This window comes from Pholis gunnellus (genome assembly GCF_910591455.1).
Source record: "Pholis gunnellus genome assembly, chromosome: 3".
Taxonomy (NCBI): Eukaryota; Metazoa; Chordata; class Actinopteri; order Perciformes; family Pholidae; genus Pholis; species Pholis gunnellus.
Window position 1 is genome coordinate 8596123 of NC_136529.1, and position 8973 is coordinate 8605095.

The window sequence follows — 8973 nt, forward strand, 5'->3', positions numbered from 1 at the left end:
TAAAATGCAGTAACAATAATAATAATCATTTAATAATATGATACTCATCTAATAATGTAATAATGAGACTCTGACAGGGGCCAGTGAGTGCTTAAACTTTAAACACACTTTGGTGATAATACTTCTGTGCTTTTACTTAAGTGATATTTTCAATGCAGGACTTATAATTGTTACTTGTAGGAGTATTTTTATACCTTAGTATTGCTGCTTTTACTTTAGTACAACATCTTAATACTTTTCCAAGATGTGTTTTGTAACAATTGCAGAACATTTCATGAACAGTGCATTTTTTTGGAGAAAACAAGTGACCTACCATCAAATGCCACCCATTGGTTTTAACTGCGAAAAACACACACACACACACACACACACACACACACACACACACACACACACACACACACACACACACACACACACACACCTATCCCACGTGTGTTTTTGTGCTGATGGACTCAACCAGTCAACAAGTCACTCAGCAGGACTAATGACTGCTGGCTCCATTGAAACAACATAACTGTGCTGCAATCTTTTTGAAAAGATCCAGTCAGACTTTCAATCAATGTTCATTTTTTTTGTTCAAAAAAATTGATGTTTTTACTTTAAAGGCCACATGAACTTACTTTATTCATTAGCGCACATGAACACTTTCATTTTCTGCTAAAGTTTAGATTTTTTAACATGAGATATTTTATTTCTTTGTTTCCCTGAGCTCCGTTTACGGGTTTGATATGGCTCATTTAGAAAAAGGTGATGTCACCGGCCGGTCGCCTAAAAATCATGTTTCCATGCAACGAAACTGCATTGCCAATGTTTTTCCTTCCAGATTACTTTTGTTTTTGACGTTTCAAAAAAACGTTTTAATCAAAGTCATCGTGGGGGGGAGGTTCATGGATCAAACACTTTCACCCAGGAGACCGCTGTTTGTGTCCTGTGTGAAACCAGAAGTACTGTTCTTTGTTTAACCCAAACTATGTTTTACTAAACCTAACCACATAGTTGTGTTGCCTAAACCTAAATGTAATTGAGAACACCGTTTCAAAACGGCAAAGCTCCACAAGTGGTTAAATACTTCATAATGTTGACATACACATGTAGAAATATTGATATAAATTGTAGTTTTGGATCAGAAACGCTGACAGTCAACGTATCTGTAGTTTGCAGAAACGTACAGTGCATGCAAACTCTTTCGACCAATCAAGATTTAGCAAGATTTAGTTACTTTAGGTCTGATGCATTGAAAAGTGAAGCCAAGGAGGAAGTTACTTAAACTTGCATTCTCTCTACTGGCCATCAGGGGGCGACTCCTCTGGTTGCAAAAATAAGTTCTATAGAAATCTATACCTCAGTAAACAATGTTTATGGTCTCAATCGCTAGTTTCAAGCTTCCTTCAAAACAGCATGATGTTCATTTGGTTAATTATGGTCCCATTTAGAGTAAAATAGACAATAAAGTGTGTAAAGAGTGTTTTAGGGCTACCTTGTGATTGACAGGTCGCTACCAGAGCCACATACGGCGCCTCATCGTCACTCCTCCGCAGTTCAAATATTGTCGCTTTCATTCACTGGTTGCAAAAAAGCAAGTTGCCGATGATGAAAAACCAAGATGGCGGTGGCCAAAATGCCGAACCTGAGGCTTCAAAAACGCAGTCCACAAACCAATGACATCAAAACAACTACGTCCACTTCTTATGTACCGACTTTGCTCTGATGACGCAGTTAGCTGAGATTTTGATCATTAAAGTCTTAAGGTAAAAAAACCCACCTACTAGCACTTCTAAATCTAACTACTAAACTATATTTTTTATGTGTTTAATCCGTAGACCAACATGTAAAAATGACAGGCTAGCTGTTTCCCCCTGCTTACAGTCTTTGTGCTAAGCTAGGCTAACCAGCTGCTAGCTCAGGCTTCCTGTTTACCATGCAGATGTGAGAGTGGTATATGTACATGTATAAAGTTGCCACTTTATTAGGTACACCTCTACAATATAATGCAATTCAATATAGCAGCCATGTTCATTGTCTGTAGATATTGTCTGAAATGTATACGTTTAGCATAAGCGTATACATTTCAGTCCTTTTCTCTCTCTCTCTCTCCCTCTCTCTCTCCCTCTCTCTCTCTCTCTCTCTCTCTCCCTCTCTCTCTCCCTCTCTCTCTCTCTCTCTCTCTGCATCTCCAGTTGACACATGACACTTGTTTTGAGTTCACCTCTACACACATTTCAGGTGACTGACACTTGGCAGCTCTCCAAAGCAAAGAGTGTGATTGAGAAAGCAGAGGTAAAGTCACTCTTGCCTGTGTTATAACACTTGGCAGTGTTTTTGTGTGCTCTATCTGTCCATCAAAGGCTTTGAGTTCAACACTAGTGGACAAACAAGATGGCAATATTGAATCTGTGGCAGTTGTTGAGAGGCTGAGGGGACAAACATATGCAGGTTTGTACCGTTAAAGGCCTTGCATGAGAGTCAACACACAGCATAAGTAAACTGTGTGATAAAGAGTTTTCACGTTTTACCTTTACACTTAAGTCAGAGATACATGATTATATGTAATAATAAACTATTTATGTATTTACTAAAATTAAACACAGGTTACTTTAAACACCTAATAAAGATGACACCATGATAAAAAAATAATTTAATGGATAACCAAAGAGGGATAGTAGAAGAAGAAGCAATGATGTCAGGAGCTTGCTGAGCAGCATAAACATGGAAAAGTATGTAATAATAAAAGTGACGGTCTGCAAGTGAATAATATACTATCTTGTAATGAACACATGACAAATAAAAACAGAACTTATACGTGAATACCAAATATACACACTGGACTTTGGTTTGTTGTCGGATGGAAACTGACTGCAGACGTCTGCTTGTTTTTTATCTCACAGATGATTTGCATTCTTTACATTTGACACACAAAAGTAAAAAAATAAATAAATAAAAGAAAGCAGCGTTAAATCCGGAGGTTAATGTCTTTGACTCAACATCGCCAACGATGAGACATCAATATGATTGATTGAGTCGACTCGTGAGACAAAAGTCTTCCTAGAACAGTTGTAAACTTTGACTCAAGAGTCAGAAAAACTGTATGAATAGGACTCAGGAGCTTTGAAGAAAGAGGTGATGCCAATTATTTCTTCTTTCTCAGACACTGAATCAATCAATAGCGGTCCTCCAAAGGTTTTACATCAGGGCTGCATCACACTAAGGATTCAGTTTAATGCACACTCTGGTTAAATATTTAGAACGTTGAATCACAAATTGCATCCAATGTTTCTTATGCATCATTATATTAAAGCATGAAGGAAGGAAGGCTATGTTGACAATATCAAATATGCTATTTGAGATATAATAATATAAATATCCCATGAGTTAAGGAGGGGTAAAGATGTGTATTGAATAGCCTTTCTTCAAACAGATAAAGTGAGAACAACCTCAAAAGGACACAACTGTAAAAAGGCGATGTGGCATATCACTTCAAGTTTTATATAAAAATCCCTCAGATGAAGGAGAAAGGCCACTTTATAAGTTTAACAAATGCTCCATTTTACATTATACTATGTCTTCCACTTTTTCATGTTGTGTGGTACCAACTATATCTTTTTATTTTATTTTATTTCAGTGCTTTAGTAATGCAGACACCTGCTGGGGACTCGTCGCTGTCCTCACTCTTAACGTATTGAGTTTGAGCATTGAATGTTTAAATGCCAAGAATAAGAGCTAATGTACTACCTAACCAGCCGTAATCTGAATGTATGCTGAACAGACCCACATTCAAAGCTGGGATGGTTAAAGAATTGGATATGTATCTTGAGTCCAGAGGCAATGAAGAAAAGCCTTTCTCAGAGGGAAGATCATCACTAAAACTGCACTGTTTAAAAAGATGAAAAACAGAAACATGCAGTGGTGGAAAGTAACAAAGCACATGGACTTAAGTACAATTTTGAGGCACTTTACTTGAGTGTTCCCACGTTCCTCTACTTTATACTTCTACTCATTTATTCTTTGTACCCCACTACATTAACTTGATAAATGTAGTTGTTACTTTACAGATTCAGATTATTCATATAAAACACGATCAACAAATACAATCTGACGTTATTATAGATTAAGCTACACAGCAGTATATAAAGTGATTAAAATGAGCCCTCTTTATCAGCTGCAACATTCAAGCGATACATTGATTCATCTATCAATAACTATCATTTAATAATATAGTGTTTATTATTCTGAATGGGACATTCTGCATAATGAGTACTTTTTCTGCGTATGTTCTGATATTGTAAGATATTGAATGCAGGACTTTTACATGTAACAGAGTACTTCTACACTGTGGTTTGTGCATCTTTAAACCCTCAACATATCCACAACAGGGTGAAAACAGATGGAACAATGTAGAGGACCATCACATCATTCAATCAGATGGTTCATATACCGACGCTCTACTGAATCACAAAAGAGCTTTTCTGTAAACTACACCAAACTAAACAACAACCTCAACAAATTTAGTCAAGCAAACATTGGAAAATGGAAAAAGATATTGGGTTGCCGTAACATCCCTCTCTCTGTCTTGGAGATATTGGTGAAGGGTTATGTAAAAGTGATACTTTTGAAAATCTTTGAAAAGCTCCAGTGAGCCTTTTTTCTAGACATTGTCAGTTATTTCAGCAAGATGACCAATAAAGATGACGATAAAGAAAGACAAAGATGAAAAGAAGATATTTTCAAGACAAGACAGTGTGATAAAGAGGAGAGACGGGGACATGGCATCGATCAGAGGTTGCTGGCTGGATTTTAAGCAGTGACCCTGTAGTTGAATGGTATCTGAACCACCTTCATATGTGTCGACACTGAACTAATGACCCTGAACTACAGCTCTCAGGTTCGCAACATCCAGTGTGACAGGATGTCCTCTCCGTGTCCTGCAGTGTTGGAACTCAAATTCTTTACTCAAGTAAAACTATCAATAGAGCAATCTATAAATACAAGTCCTGCATTTAGTAAAAGTACAGAAGTATTATCAGCAAAATGTACTTAAAGGTGAAAATAACTTAAAAGTGAAAATTAAATGAAAAAAATGCCGTTGCAACCCATTTAGATCACATCACCGGTCATAGGTGGGGCGACTGGCTGAGTGGAGAGCCGTCTTTCAATCAGAGGGTTGATGGTTCAAACCCTGGCTCTGGCTCCGGCACCACTAGTTGCAAGTCGATGTGTCCTTGAGCAAGACACTTAACCCCGAAAATTGCTCCCGTAGCTGTGCCTACGGTATGATAGCGTCTGAAATGTAAGTGGCTTTGGATAAAAGCGTCAGCTAAATGACTGTAATGTAATGTAATGTAGACCATTTGTCCCCATTCAGGCACCATAGATATCCGAAACATGACAAGACGCTCCCCCTTGATTTCCATTGTCTCATCTTCAAGCAAACAGCACAGTCGCTTCATCCTCTGAGGTCTGCAGGTCGGCAGAAAAAAGAAAAACACACAAGAAAACACTTTTAGCTTCCAGCTGGTCTCATTCAGATGAAATGAGAAAGAAATGTAATTGAGAGGATCGAAAATGTAATCAAAACAGGAGCCTCATAGGTGTAAATCTGCTGTTTGATTAATGTAATGCAACTGTGGTGCTTACACAATCGTACACAACGCACACACACAATGTGTCCAACTAATGGAACAGCGGGTTCACAACAAGCTGGTTGTTGCCCTGGCAAAGATCCCCCAATTGCAAAAAAACAACAAAGACAACTGCCCAAGTACACACACGCACACAGCTGCCAAAATGTGTATGGTTATTTGATCAGGTCATGTTGACAGATTGACCTTTTAATGATAAACAGACGGACATCTCTTCTGTGCGCCCCAGGCAGCAGGAGACCACAGGGCCCTGACTTCCTCTGCAGGCCGTTAATAGAGAACACAGCTTGGGTCAAAGGAATAAACATGCTGCTGGCGACGCACACAAACCTCCCATCCCCTAGTTTATCATTTGTGTTTTTTACCGTAAATGGAACAAAATGTTTTTCTGACCCTGTGACCTTCTGAGCCAAAAGCTTGATAAGGCCTTAGATAGTTTGAAAAAAAAAGGGCCAGTTCAACAAGTTTTACTCAGTTTCTGTAGACATAACAGACACTGATTTAGTGTAAAGAAAACAGTATATACAGTATATGTTGTATTGATTTGTTGATAGTTGATACAATGGCATCAGAAAGTATTGACTTTGTGTGCAAAAATGTTGTTCTGATCACACCCTGAAGCCACGATATATTCATCTCTGTACTCCGTTGGTAATTAATAATAGCTCAATCCCAATTTCCCAGAGAGAGGAAAACCATGGGAATGACTGACCATAAAAAATATCTACACGATCATGAATGACATGTAACAAAATGTGTGAATTTATCAGATACCGTATTGTATTGTCTTGTATTTTTTTATGTCTCAATGATTTTATACATGTTTATTTAAATCAGTCTTGTTGGTGAAATGTGCTACACAAATCACGTTGCCTTGTTCCGGAGCTTTTGACCGCTTCATACAGTCTTCATCCGCAGTTTGTTCAGTTGTGGTGGATCTTGCGATTTGTTTAAACTTTGTTTTTCTGAGCACTTTTACATCGGCCTTTAGGCCAACGTGGATTAGATGAGATGGGAGTTTAATCATCAACAGTTTCATGTCAACTGTGTGAACTCAATCTGCTGATGAAGAACATGTGATACAGTCAAAGGACATTGAGTTGAGATGGTTTTGTCAATGAAAACTCTTCACCTTTATTCCTGAACTCCTGGCTTTCATTTCCGCGTCTTGACTCTTTCACACACTGTTTGCTTCTACTGTCGGCTACACAACCGAACACAAAGCGGTTAAATCTCACAGAGGCTTAACTTAATGCTGAACAGAGGCAATTAAAGTGTTATAGTGCTCTTTCGGAGAAAATGACTTTTACTACAGTGAAATAATATTTATCGCCCAATAAACTGTCACTGATGCATTATTCAGAGAACCTGCCTCACAACGTTTACAAGAAACGTTTACCAGCAGCTAAAGCGCTCTAAATATTCTTCTGATTATCGAAACGCTCAGGACACAGAGACGAGAAACTCCAGCTTGTTTTTCAACTTTCTGTCCTCCGTTGTAAAAAAAAAAAAAAAAGAACAACGAGACTCCAGCGACAGATCAGAGTCCTCCAGCAGGAGACCTTGAGGAGGTGGTTCAGGGAGAAATCGATGCGGTTAAATTAAATACAGTAGAAAAAACAGAGTGTGGAAAGAGACGTGGAGGGAGACGGCAAACAAGCACACATATGTTGGCGTGATTACGCAGTGAGGGGTTATTGATCAGATGGCCAGCTTCATCAATGTGTAATAACCTCTGTGGAGAGGTCAGTCACTCTGTGGCCCCGCTGGGCCTCCGACGTGGACGCTGCGCGAGCCTGCACACACGCAAACAACTGTACAATAGTGTGTAGCTTATTGTTTTCATATCTTTATCTGATATTTTCCAATTTTAGTCAGCAAATAAAGATGTAAAGGTTTAAAATGTCTAAATGTTTGGGGGTGAATGAGTCTTTGGGATGTCCTCAATTTTAGTCTTAGATTTTGGACGTTATCTTGGCAAAAACTCGAAAAGCATTGTGCAAGAGTGAAACATTAAGTTGCATAAAGAAACACAATATCTCTCACATCTGTCCTCTACATCTGGATATATTGCAGATAGCCGGGCTTTAGAGAAGTGAACCCCGTGTAAGACCTTGAACTGTTAATCGGGCCGCTTATCTGTCGCCTCTTATAAGAGAGCAGCCATTACACGTTTAAACTCGTTGCATTTGATTCCTGTCTTTTGTTTTCCAACTATGAACCAAAACTATTTATAAACTTCTTAAGACCAGAAAGATTTCATCTTTTTAATCCCGCTTTAGATGTATCTTTACTTTGATCTTACATTTAAAAAAAAAAAATACATTATTTGTAATGTTTTTGTTTAAATGTTTGCAATTTTATTCAAGGCACTTTGAGCTGCATTGCATTTATACATTTGAATGCAGAGATAAAGTGTATTATCAATATCATTGTTATTAATATTGTACTGATTGACATGAACACACATCCTAAAAGGACTATACTCTATGCTGTCATTGTGACCAGATATCTCTGTAAACAATATCTTAAGAGATTTCCTGGTTATTAAATAAAGGTAGACAAGTCTAAATGAAAGATAGTATTTATTGTGCCAAAGAAATCTTTGAAAACAAAAACTGGTCTTCAAGGACGTTTATGCAGGACACATGGTATAAGCTGTGTTATCATGATGATATTTAAACCCTAATTATTTTGATATCACATATAAAAGATGTAATGAAAAGAACAGTGGTGGAACAAGTACATTTGCTTAAATAAATAATATATATAGTATATAACACCCCTGTAAATGTCTTTAATTCATAATATTACTACAATAAAAGTACGGAAATGTTATAATGTACTTAAAGTATAAAAAATAAAAGTACTCAGTATGCAGAATGGCTCCTTCCAAAGTGTTTTATTTGTATAGTACTGCATCATATCATACAAGCATGACACAAAAACACATGTGAGATATATATATGTGTGTATATAGGATTGGCCTGTTTGTCCCCCTCATTGTCTTAATTTAAATATGTGTCATAAGTGTCCTAATTGTAGTTTAATCTTTTGTTTTGTGTGTAGCGTTTATGTATTGAACTCTGGCTTAAGATGTCTAAAACGATTGTTGTGTATATAGGTGCTGAGCTAGTTTGTTTATCGTGTTACTGAGACAATGTTGACTCAATTATTTGGAAATCTTGCGACTATGTGAAGGGTTTTTATTTTCCTGTAAAATGAGCAATAATAGATGCTTTATACATGAGCTGTCATACTGTGTAACCAACAGATAAAAACTTTAATCTAATCGACACATACATATAGGAATTTAAACCTCTGCATTTAACCC